This window comes from Euleptes europaea, chromosome 4 (assembly GCF_029931775.1).
Source record: "Euleptes europaea isolate rEulEur1 chromosome 4, rEulEur1.hap1, whole genome shotgun sequence".
Classification (NCBI taxonomy): domain Eukaryota; kingdom Metazoa; phylum Chordata; class Lepidosauria; order Squamata; family Sphaerodactylidae; genus Euleptes; species Euleptes europaea.
The window spans coordinates 119922976-119935384 of record NC_079315.1 but is presented as its reverse complement, the minus strand read 5'-3'; the positions used below and the strand labels follow the sequence as shown (position 1 = coordinate 119935384).

The following is a 12409-nucleotide window of genomic DNA, read 5'->3' as shown; positions in this document are numbered from 1 at the left end:
TATATTAAAATGAGTGGAAGCGTCTTCTGGGATTGTTGAGTGCGACTGAAACCTTGTCAGTTTTTGAAGTAGTTTGGCAGGGTTTCCGTCACTCAGCGGCGTGACAATAAGTTGATTACGGTTTGGAAACGAAGAACGAGCCGAGGAAAAATAAAGCGCAAATCACATCAGAGAGCCTGGCTTAACCCTTTTGGGGGCCGCTTTTCAAGAGAGCTGCGTTCAAGATGGGCTCGGGAGCTTCTCGATGGCTGATTTCAGCCGGTATGAATTATCGGGCCGTGGGTCAGAGGTCAAATTGGTCGCAGGCAGAAATTATCGTATGTGGCACCAGCACTAGAAGAAGAGTTGGTTTTTACATCCTGACTTTCTCTACCACTTAAGTAGAAAAGGGCAAGAGTCCAGTAGCACCTTAAAGACTAACAAAAATATTTTCTGGTAGGGTATGAGCTTTCGTGAACCACAGCTCACTTCTTCAGATACAGCTAGAATGTGAATCCATCGGTCTTTAAGTAGAGGAGAGTGAATTTAGACAAGCATTAGTATGTAAATGTTAACAGTATGTAAATGTGAATAGCAGGCATGATGGGATTAGGTGTGGTATGCAGAAGAGTCTGTGATGTCCAGGGGAGAGATGGGTGTGGAGAAATCAGCATTGGTAATGGGCCATGAATGCAAGGTCTTTATTCAGCCCAGGTAAATGCATTGACTTTAGTTTGAATATCAACTGTAATTCAGCAGTTTCTCTTTCCAATCTCCCTTTAAAATTCCTTTGTAAGAGAACCGCTACTCTTAAATCTGCAACAGAATGTCCTGGAAGGTTGAAATGTTCACCCACTGGTTTTTGAATACTGTGGTTTCTGATGTCAGACTTATGTCCATTTATTCATTGTCTAAGAGACTGACCTGTTTGTCCAATGTAGATTGTGGAAGGGCATTGCTGGCATGTGATGGCATAAATCACATTAGAAGATGAGCAGGAGTATGAACCTGAGATAGTATGGCTGACATTGGTGGGTCCAGAGATGATGTTCCTAGAATCTATATGAGGGCAAAGTTGGCACTTTGGTTTGTTGCAGGCCTTGGTGCCAGAGTCCGTGCTCCTATTAAGTAGTTTATCATCGTGGGTGAGAAGTTGTTTTAGGTTAGCCGGCTGTCTGTAAGCAAGAAAGGGACGCGCCCCCCCCCCCCCAGTGCTTCAGCGAGGGAAGTGTCACAATCCAGCACTGGTTGTAGGTCCTTAATAATACGTTGGACTGGTTTTAGTTGGGAGCTATAAGTGACAACCAGAGGTGTTCTGTTGTCATTCTCTCTGGGCTTATCTTGTAGTAAGTTGTGCCTGGGTATCATTCTGGCCTTCTCAATCATCTTTCTCACCATATCAGCAGGATATTGTAGTTGCAAAAATGTTTGCTGTAGGTCTCTCAAGTGTGTATCTCTGTCTGAAGGATTGGAGCAGATGTTACTATAGCGTAAGTCTACCACTTAAGGGAGACTCAAACCAGCTTAAAATTACTTTCCCTCCCCCTCCCCACAACAGACACCCCTGTGAGGTCGGTGAGGCTGAGAGAGCTCTAAGAGAACTGGGACTGGCCCAAGGTCACCCAGCTGGCTTCATGTGTAGGAGTGGGGAAACCAACCTGGTTCACCAGATTAGCCTCCGCCGCTCATGTAGAGGAGTGGGGAATCAAACTCGGTTCTCCAGTTCAGACTCCACCGCTCCAATCCACTGCTCTTAACCGCTACACCACGCTGGCTCCTAGAGAACCTCCAGGACCCAGAACACTAAAGCACCTGACTGAAGTTGTAGTCTAGCAGACAGAATGGACCTGGCAGTGTGTTGAAATCCCTATGGGGTCACTGTTAAGTCAGACATGACTTGACCCTACTTTCTACCACCACTGGAACCAACAGGAACCAGAATAAACAGGGGCAACAAAATAAAAAATTCTGTGCACATCTCTGAAAAAGAAAGGTAGCAAGCCTTCAGAATTCATAAGTCACTGCTTCTGCTCATCTGGGCAGAACAGAGATCTCTGCAGTGGAGCATTTTGCAGTTCCCGACCTCTCCTGGTGACCTCTGCCCTATGTTCAGGCAACAGAATTCCTCTTCAGGCTGAAATCTTGAGGATGGAGGAAGGAAACAGACAGAACGCAGCTACCGAGAGGGCAGGTGATTTCTCAGCTGCGTTACTTGAAGCTCACGTCTGATTAAAATCACATTTAGCCAAAACTACTGCAATGCAAGAAACCAAGGCTCCTTCCTTTGCCTCCCATGAGAGCCAGCGTGGTGGTTAAGAGCGGTGGTTTTGGGCAGCGGACTCTAATCTGGAGAACCGGGTTTGATTCCCCACTCTTCCACATGAGTGGCGGACGCTAATCCGGTGAACCGGGTTTGTTTCCCCACTCCTACACATAAGGCCAGCTGGGAGAACGTCCGGCGGAGGATCCAGCCTACCTGACGCGGCTTCTGTCGCAGGATCCCAACCGCTTCCGTGGAAGCCCCCCCCCCCCAGGCCTGGGGGGAGCGGGCTAAAGAGGAGAGCCAGCTCCGTAAAGCCCTTCCGTACCGATACGGGGGTCCGACTGCCAGCAAAAACGCCACAGAGGCGTTTGGCGACGAAGCAGCTGGGGGTGAGTCGACCGGGAACATGGTGGCCCTCCATCCAAACTCCCCTCCCGACTTCCGTCTGCTGAAAACTTTTTTAAAAATATTTTTTTTATTTTCTTGATTTAAAATATCAACATATAAAACACTATCCAATGTTAAATAATAATAATAATACTAAAGAGTCAAATAATATTACTACATTAACCACAAATTGACTTCCCCCTCTCCCTCTTCCATCTAAAAATAAATTGTATAAACTTTTGCTAACGGAACTAATCCCAATACTATTTTAATTAATATATTCTTGTCCTATCTAACATTATTAGATCAATACCTAATATAAAATTGATAAAAAGTGTAGATAAGGGATCAGATCAAAGAGTATCCTTTAAATGGTCCCATTTAGAATTAAATTTTTCCAAAAATATTAAACACATAGTTTAACAATTGACATAAACAGTAAAAGATAAAAACAGATAGGAACCATTATTAAAGATATTTGTATGTAATCAAAGATATATTAACTTCCCCTACACCTCCCTCCATTTCCATTAAAAATTATTTATTCTGTAAGTCCTCCATTTCTCCCTAAACTCATTTACGACATATTGTAGTTGTAGTAAATTAATATCATTTATGGTTCTATTTCCATTAAAGCCAATCCTTTTAACCAGGATATTCCAAGGGGGCCACAGGTGAAAATTGCATAATTGGGGGGCCACGGCACCAGGCTAGGGGGCCGCAGAGGGCTGATTCCTTGGAAAGGAATGACAAACAAACGTTTGATTGAAGCCATGGCCACGTGCTGACTCTGTATCTAAACACGGGTTTCGTTTTGGAATACAATTTGTACCTTCAGTGGACTGAAAACCTAACACATGACTTTCTTCATTGCACTTCTATGCATCGTTTGCAACTGTGGATTTTTGTATCGCTGTAATCTTGTGCAACGGTGGGAGCGTCTTTGCTCTCCCTTGTATGTGAACATTGTTGTTTATTAGCGTGTTGTATTCCCTTTTTGTGGGGTATTTTTTTGTAAATGTCAGTTTCCCAGTAAGAACTGCATGTGTGCATTTTATGCTTCTTTGTTCCTTGGCTATTTACAAACAAATCATTTAAATAGCTACCTTTCTACCAGTAGGACAGGGGGGCCACAGGAAGGAAACAAGATCGGAAGGGGGCCACGGTCGGAAAAAGGTTGAGAACCACTGATCTAGAGGACGGCTTCGAGTTGTTTTCTGTTGCCCCAGAAGGTCAAACCAGAACCAATAGGTTGATTAGTATCCAATTTGACTAGTAGCCATGAATACCCCTCTCCTCCATGAACATGACCACTCCCCTCTTCAAGCCTTCCAAGTTGGCAGCCATCACCACATCCTGGGGCAGGGAGTTCCACAGTTGCACTATGCGTTGTGTGAAGAAATGCTTCCTTTTTCAGTTTTGAATCTCTCCAGCTTCAGCAGATGACCCTGTGTTCTCGTTTGAGAGAGGGAGAAAAACTTCTCCCTGTCCACTCTCTCCATACCATATAGACCTCTATCATGTCTCCCCTTAACCGCCCTATTTCCTACTGTCGGTTAATACTTTTCTGTAGTGTTCAGCTAAGCTTACACACCATTTTACAAAGCCTATTTTTCCACTGAACAACTTGATACAAAATGTTTTGATAGGTCTGATCAGTTAATCTATTTTTTATCAAAGGTCAGAAAGGAAAGAGATTGAAATTTGGTTAGTTAAATATATTTGGAATTGGAACAATTTGATTCTTTGGGCAGATACACAATATTCTAACGTGCCTGTTGCTTAATCCATTGTTAGTTTCTGCCTGTGTTCTGTGTCTCAATTACTTTCTCTTCATAAATCTGGCAGAAACGCCTGAAATAGTTAGGAAGAGAGGCTTGTTAAGATGTGTGCATCCTTTCAAAAATCCTTTTTCCGCAGGGTTAATGAATAAAAACACCAGCTTCCAAAAAAAAAGCGCCTTATTTCCTATGGGGGCGTTGTTAAAAGTGATTTAAAAAAAAAGGAAAAAAAAGATGAAGCTTCCAAACCCTCTAATGCTATTGTACTTTTTAACTTTCATTTTTGCTTCGTCTGCATCGAGTCATCTTTTGCTACTTAAAACCAAAATTGGGTTTATTGAAACATTTCAATTTTGATTATTTTTTTAATAAAGATGTCGGCGTCCGACTTAATGAAATCACTGGGATGAAATGAGTAAAAGTTTGAGGAATGTAATAAGCTCGGAGCCCTGCAGATTTTATTAAGTTGCGTGGCAGACCGAACTCGGGCACATTTCAAGCGGTGTGTTTTCTTCCCCCTTATGTGCTGTCTTGGATCAATAGGGTGTGAACAACATGCCTTGTCAGAAGCGACCTTTGCACCTTTCGAGCGGCTCTCTTTTGGGTGCTTTTTCCAGCAGGATGAGTTCTGCTCACACCTCACATTGCCAAGAGTTTGTCTGTGTGTGTGTTGTGTGTGTGTGTGTGCAACTTCTTGTCTGTTCCATGCTGGCCTAGGTGGAGTGCTCGCTCTCCATTCTAATCTTGTTCCCCAGCAGTTTCAAAAAGTAAATGCATTTTGCCAGCTTGCGCGCGCATGTCTGCCTGTCAATCTTGTCTCGGCAGAGTTATAACTTTTGAGCGGCGTTGCCGTTTATTAGGCCAGGGACTTTCTCGCTCAAGGAAATGAAACCTTGCTTCCCCGATACGGACCCTGTCAGCCATCCTAATGCAAAGTCACGGAAATGGAGGGCCCAGAAGGTTCTAGAAGGTCGCCAGCTTCCGGGCAAGGGCATCCACCCGTCGTTCCCCCGACCCCAATTAATCCTCCTGTTTAATTTAGACCGCAGCATCCTGAACAGTGATTTCCAAACAGCAGTGGGAGAAGGGCCGAAGTGTGCTGGGGGAATGTAACCAGCATGTTGGGGGCACACCGCCTTTCTCTGCACATTAGAGCAAGCTGTGCAGCTCAGATTAGCTCCCTTCCTCTGCCACTGTATGGGCAGCTACAGCTTCCTGAGGAGTAGGGTTGCCAGGTCCCTCTTAGGGTGGCCAGGTCCCTCTTTGCCACCCATGGGGTGATGTCACATCCTGACGTCTACTAGGCAGACTATGCTTACGGGGTGGTTTGCCATTGCCTTCCCCAGTCATCTTCCATTTACCCCCAGCAATCTGGGTCCTCATTTTACCGACCTTGGAAGGATGGAAGGTTGAGTCAACCTTGAGCCAGCTACCTGAAACCGACTTCCGTCGGGATCAAACTCTGGTCGTGAGCAGAGCTTTTGACTGCAGTACTGCAGCTTTCCACTCTAGGGGCGTCTTTACTTGGATTTTCTTCCCTTTGTCATCCGCGTTCTCTTTTGCTGTCTGCCGTGGACGTAAAGCTGTGCGGACTCCCCTTCCCAAGGCTGCGACACTGTCTTGTTACATCATCATAACCCTGAAAATATTAATTTCATGTCCTGCGGACTTCGCTGTCTTCTGCGCTCTCCACTCAGGTGTGCAGAAGGGTCAGTCGCCGGGTCATCATCCTTTTGGATTGGCTTTTTCTGCCAGCAAGGGAAAAGAGGGTGAGTAGATGCTGTGTGAACTTTGGGCTGAAATCGATCATTCATTCATGGTGTCCTGCGTGTGTTTCAGGCCGAAAGCTCACTCCCCGAGAGCACGAGCCCAACACGGGCTGCATCAACAGAAGTATAGTGTCCAGATCACATGAAGTGATGGTATCGCTTCGCTCTGCTCTGGTTAGACTTTACCGTCCTAGAGTATTGTGTTCAGTTTTGGGCACCGCAATTTAAGAAAGGTGTAGACAAGCTGGAACGTGTCCAGAGGAGGGCAACAAAGATTGTGAGGGGTCTGGAGACCAAGTCCTGTGAGGAAAGGTTGAAGGAGCTGGGTATGTTTAGCCTGAAGAGGAGAAGACTGAGAGGGGATAGGATAACCATCTTCAAGGACTTGAAGGGCTGTCATATAGAGGAGGGTGACGAGTTGTTTCCTGTTGCCCCAGAAGGTCGGACCAGAACCAACGGGCTGAAATTGAATCACAAGAGTTTCAGTATAGACATCAGGAAGAATTTTCTAACAGTTAGAGCGGTTCCTCAGTGGAACAGGCTTCCTCGGGAGGTGTTGGGCTCTCCTTCCCTGAAGGTTTTTAAGCAGAGGCTAGATGGCCATCTGTCAGCAATGCTGATTCTATGACCTTAGGCAGTTCATGAGAGGGAGGGCTTCTTGGCCATCTTCTGGGCATGGAGTAGGGGTCACTGGGTGTGTGTGTGGGAGGTCGTTGTGAATGTCCTGCATTGTGCAGGGGGTTGGACTAGATGACCCTGGTGGTCCCTTCCAACTCTATGATTCTATCCTGTAGAATTTCAGAAGGGGAAGGTCATACCTGTGGTCGGCGTTCGCGCTGCTTGAGATTGGCATCCTTCCCCTTCCAGCCCGAAGTGGGTTTAGGTTGAAACATTTCCTCAAGGCGAGAAATCCCTCCGAGGCAGAGGTAGGGAAGTCACTGCCTCAGAGCCAGCCTGTCGGAGATGTGCGGAGCAATTTCTTGGGAGTATAAGCCACAAAAGAAAAAGGGGAACAAAGAAACTCAACCTAAAAGTCAGGGGGAACCAAAGGGGTTGAGCTTAGCAATATCTAATATAGCAACCAATAAATGTGTTCTTCACATTTGTTGATGTTGTACACATCCTGAAACGCTGGACACCATATGATTTAAGGCACATGGACGAACCATTTTATGGTTATATTTGTCACTATGTTTGTGCTTTTAAATAAGCTGTATTTTAGGCCCTGTGTTCTTAAATACAATTGTACACAATATATAATAAAAATAGATTTATTGGTTTCTATATTAGATATTGTTTAGCTCAACCCCTTTGAGGATCAGCCACATCCCATCCCCACACATTTCAGCGCGGAAGAGCAAGGCGGTGCTCCTGGGAAATTACCAAACAGCTCTAGGACCATCATCATGATGATGATGATGAAGAAGAGTTGGTTTCTCTATGCCGACTTTCTCTACCACTTAAGGGAGACTCAAACCGGCTTAAAATCACCTTCCCTTCCCCTCCCCACAACAGACACCGTGTGAGGTATGTGGGGCTGAGAGAGCTGTGACTAACCCAAGGTCACCCAGCAGGCTTCATGTGTAGGAGTGTGGAAACAAATCAAGTTCACCAGATTAGCCTCCGCCGCTCATGGGGAGGAGTGGGGAATCAAACCCGGTTCTCCAGATCAGAGTCCACCGCTCTTAACCACTACACCACGCTGCCTCTCGGTAATGTCCGAGGCATCTCGGTAATGTATTTCAGCCACGCCAACTTCTGCCTGCATTCTTGCGGGGGGGGGGGGGCGCTTCTTTTAAAGGGACAGGGAGGTCTGCAAGAGGGAAGAGGGAAATAGCTGGGAAGCCCCTCCACCCCTCCCTCCCTCCAAGAAAATGACTGGTAGAAGGAGTAGCTGACTGCAGGCGCCCCGGTTGTGAAATGTTCCCAGGCACTGTTGGCTCTGCGGATACCTGCCCAGGGCTTGCTGTTTGGCGAAGCCTTGCTGGATAGTAGATTCCGCACCTGACAAAGTGCCGGGCCTTTTCTCCCTTCGAGTGTCTGTTTAGGGAAGAAGAAAATCCATCAGAGACGGCCTCCAACCAGCTCTTATCAGCTCCTCTAGCTGAAGCTTCTCTTTCCTGGCTCTTCAGCGGCAGGAGTGGGCGATGCGTGCCACCTGCATCCTTTTTGGAAGCTGGGCTTTTTATATCTTTTATTTTTAAGGTGGCTGCAATCAACAGGATCTGAGAGCCAGGCGTTTTCAGAATTTTGCCACGCCAGGCGCTCTAGGAACAGGCGATTTGGGCCTCTTGGGACAGTGTAGTTTTATCCCTAACAGGGTGCTAGACGCTTTACAAAACACAGAAGCAATGGAGCCCCTGACCTGGGGGACTGACGGGGCTCCTTAAATAGACAGATTAGTAGTTGGGGTGGTTCAGGTGAGAATCGAGGGGCAGTGGAACCTAGGAAGCTTCAGGGAAGCATCTCGAGGATTCGAGAGGAGGAGGGTGCTACGAAGCAACATCCGAGGAGATGCTTGAAGGCTGAGCACCCATTCAGGTAAATGGTCCAGCGTGGTGTAGTGGTTAATGACTCCACATGAAGCCTGCTGGGTGACCTTGGGCCAGTCATGGTTCTCTCTGAACTCTCTCAGCCACACTTACCCCACAAGGTGTCTGTTGTGGGGAGAGGAAGGGAAGGCGATTGTAAGCGCTTTGAGACTCCTTAAAGGTAGAGAAGGGCTTTGGCTCAGTGGTAGAGTATCTGCTTGATATGCAGAAGGTCCCAGGTTCAATCACTGGTGTCTTCGGTTAAAGGAACCAGGCAAATAGGTCATGTGAAAGGCCTCTACCGGAGACCCTGGAGAGCCGCTGCCCGTCTGAGTAGACAATACTGACATTGATGGACCGAGGGTCTGATTCAGTATAAGGCAGCCTAATGTGTTCATGTGTGATATAAAAAAGTGGGGTATAAAAACCAACTCTTCTTCAACAACAACATAGAAAGACAACATTATTGCCAGTGTCTCTGATTTTCAGTGGGCCACTCTCTTGTGGCGCCCTGCTCTTCAGCTAAACAGATGATGAAGAACAAGAGTTGGTTTTTATAACCTACTTTTGCTATACCTCACAAGGTGGCTGTTGTGGGGAGAGGAGGGGAAGGTGGTTGTAAGCTTCTTTGAGACTCCTTAAAGGGAGAGAAAAAGCAGGGTATAAAAACCAACTCTTCTTCTTCGTCATCTGTTGAGCTGGGGAGTAGGTTGCTACAAGTGTACAGAGGCAGAGTCCTGTCTTGGGGATTCGGGATCTGGAAGGGTGTGCAGTAGGGTGGAAGGCCTGAAAGTTCAAAAGGACGTCCAGGCACACCTGGTAATTCTTCCACCTTCAAAACATGGGTGGAGGGGACCTCCACATTCAGAGGCAGTCAACCTCTGAATCCCAGTGCCAGGAGGCAACATAAAGGAAAGGCCTTGGCCTCTATGCCCCCTTATTGGACCTCCAGAGCAACTGGTTGGCCGCTGTGTGAGACGGGATGCTGGACTAGATGGACCGCTGGTCTGATCCAGCAGGGCTCTTCTTAGGTTCTTGAGATCAGGGCAGTCTAGGGTATTGGGTCAGCCAGAGGTTGGACATCTGCCTTGGAATCAGATTACAATCCCTGTGTGGTGTAAGAGCCAGGATTTCTGGATGGGCAGTGATGTAAAAGCATCCTTCCATGGCTTGTCTGTGTCCTGGCCACTGTCTCCTCTTGGCTTAGATCCCTCCCAGCAGGCAGGTTTTACTGATGGGCATACGTCCAACCAGTCACACCCCTCCAGTTCACAGGACTATAAAGACTGACCAGCTTGAAGCTACTGAATATAAATACCTTTGGAATATAAATACTTTTGGTGCCGAGTTGTTTTCTGTTGCCCCAGAAGGTCGGACCAGAACTAATGTGTTGAAATTAAATAAAAAGAGTTTCCTTCTAGACATTAGGAAGAATTTTCTAACAGTTACAGTGGTTCCTCAGTGAAGCAGACTTCCTCGGGAGGTGGTAAGTGCTCCTTCCCTGGAGGTTTTTAAGCAGTGGTTAGATGGCCATCTGTCAGCAATGCTGATTCTGTGACCTTAGGCAGATGATGAGAGGGAGGGCACCTTGGCCATCTTCTGGTCACTGGGGGTGTGTGGGGGAGGTAGTTGTGAATTTCCTGCATTGTGCAGGGGGTTGGACTAGATGACCCTGGTGGTCTCTTCCAACTCAGATTCTATATTCTAAGAGCCAGCCTGAAGTGTGAAACAAAGCTGTTTTGAATTATTGATACTGTCTGTGTGTTTGGTATGGCTGGGTGCAAAATGGAATGAATGTCCATCCAGAGATCTCCAAGGTGCACACTAATCAGCGAAAGATAACCTTGCCTCACAGCAGTCTTGAACAGTGTACTCGGTGCAGGGGAGTCAGTGTTTCAATGCTTCTTTTCTTGATTCATGTCCTTTGTCATCTTGCATCTTCTTCCAAAGTGCTAGTTTGCGGAGTGGGGGACCTAGAGGGATCTGGCATTCCTCTTTCTGTTTCAGCCCTCTAACTCTGACATACACTCCAGGATCAGAGGAGCATGGCTAGTATATTAGGCGCTGTGGAACACAGGCCAATAGAGAACAGTTCACCTGGAGAAAATGGCCGCTTTGGCAATTGGACTCTATGGCATTGAAGTCCCTCCCCTCCTCACACCCCGCCCTCCTTAGGCTTTGCTCCCAAAACTTCCCACCAGTGGCGAAGAGGGACCTGGCAACCCTAGTTTCCACAGTAGCTAAAGTGTCCATGGCTCATCTGAATTAAATCAAAAGAGTTTCCATCTAGACATTAGGAAGAAATTTCTAACAGAGTGGTTCCTCAGTGGAACAGGCTTCCTCAGGAGGTGGTGAGCTCTCCTTCCCTGGAGGTTTTTAAGCAGAGGTTAGATGGCCATCTGTCAGCAATGTTGATTCTATGACCATAGGCAGTTCATGAGAGGGAGGGCATCTTGGCCATCTTCTGGGCATGGAGTAGGGGTCACTGGGTGTGTGTGGGGGAGGTAGTTATGAATTTCCTGCATTGGGCAGGGGGTTGGATTAGATGACCCTGGTGGTCCCTTCCAACTCTATGATTCCTTCACATCAGAAAACTTTGCATTGTATCAGCAGGACATTGTATTGCTGCATCTGTTTCTTAAGAGATCTGTCGTAGAGGGTTTGCAACGCTTCCAGATGATTGACAGATGAAGGAGATCCTCCCTGTCCCCCCTCCCCCCGGCGCCATTCTGCTGAGCTCCGGGATACTGGCCTGGAGAGAAAGTGGGTTGCTAGACCACACTGTCGGCAGCCTGGTTTCGGGAACTGCTTGTGGTAGGCCAAGCCGCAAGCTGAATCTCAAACCGCGAACCTCAGGACACGCCACAAGGAATCTTCGGTCTACTTGCCTGGCTGGAGATGCTTCAAATACAGTCTGGAGTGAGTGTAGAGTCCGCACTGCAGGTTGAAAAAGGAGAGAGAGAGAGAGAGAGAGAGAGAGAGAGAGAGAGAGATCTGTGTGTGAATTCATAAGAACTGTCTGAGTGCATCGCAGCAAAGATCCATCATGTCCGGCAACCCATCAGCCACAGTGGCCAGCCAGCAAATTTCAGGGAGTCCACAGGCACTGCAAAAAGACAACAGCTCTCTTCCTTTATTGGGCACTGATATCGTTCACTGATGTTCTGAGATACACTGCCTCTGTTTGTGGAGGCTTCAGAATCATAGAGTTGGAAGGGACCATTATGTCACTGGGGGTGTGGAGAGAGGCAGCTGTGAGTTTGCTGCATTGTGTAGGGGGTTGGACTAGATGACTCTGGTGGTCCCTTCCAACTCTATGATTCTGTGCTTCTATCTCAGCTAATAGCTGTGGGTGGAGACCTATCTATCCTCCATGAGTTTGTCTAGTGCTCATTTAAAGCCCCCCCCCCCCGAGAAACTTTGGAACTCCCTCCCCAGGGAGATTCTTCCCTCAGTGTCTTCCACCAGCGGGTGAAGACTTGTTTGTTTCATTTGGCGTACCCCCAGTAACCATTGTTGGCTCTCTTCCCTGGTTTCTTGTTTGTTTATGTGTTTTTATTGAATTATTTTATAACTTTAAATATTGTTTTTAATTGCTCAGACGTTTCAATGTTTTTTATGCTCTCCGCCTTGGAAATCGTGATCTGGTGGAAAGGTGGTGAAAAAACTTTTAAAATAAATAAACCTTTAGATCCCATA

General features: G+C 46.9%; 1 protein-coding gene across 1 annotated transcript in view; it reads left to right on the top strand.

Moving 5' to 3' along the window:
• Positions 1–12409, top strand: part of KIAA1328 (KIAA1328 ortholog) — a 229045-nt gene that overhangs the window by 206233 nt on the left and 10403 nt on the right. The window lies entirely within an intron of this gene.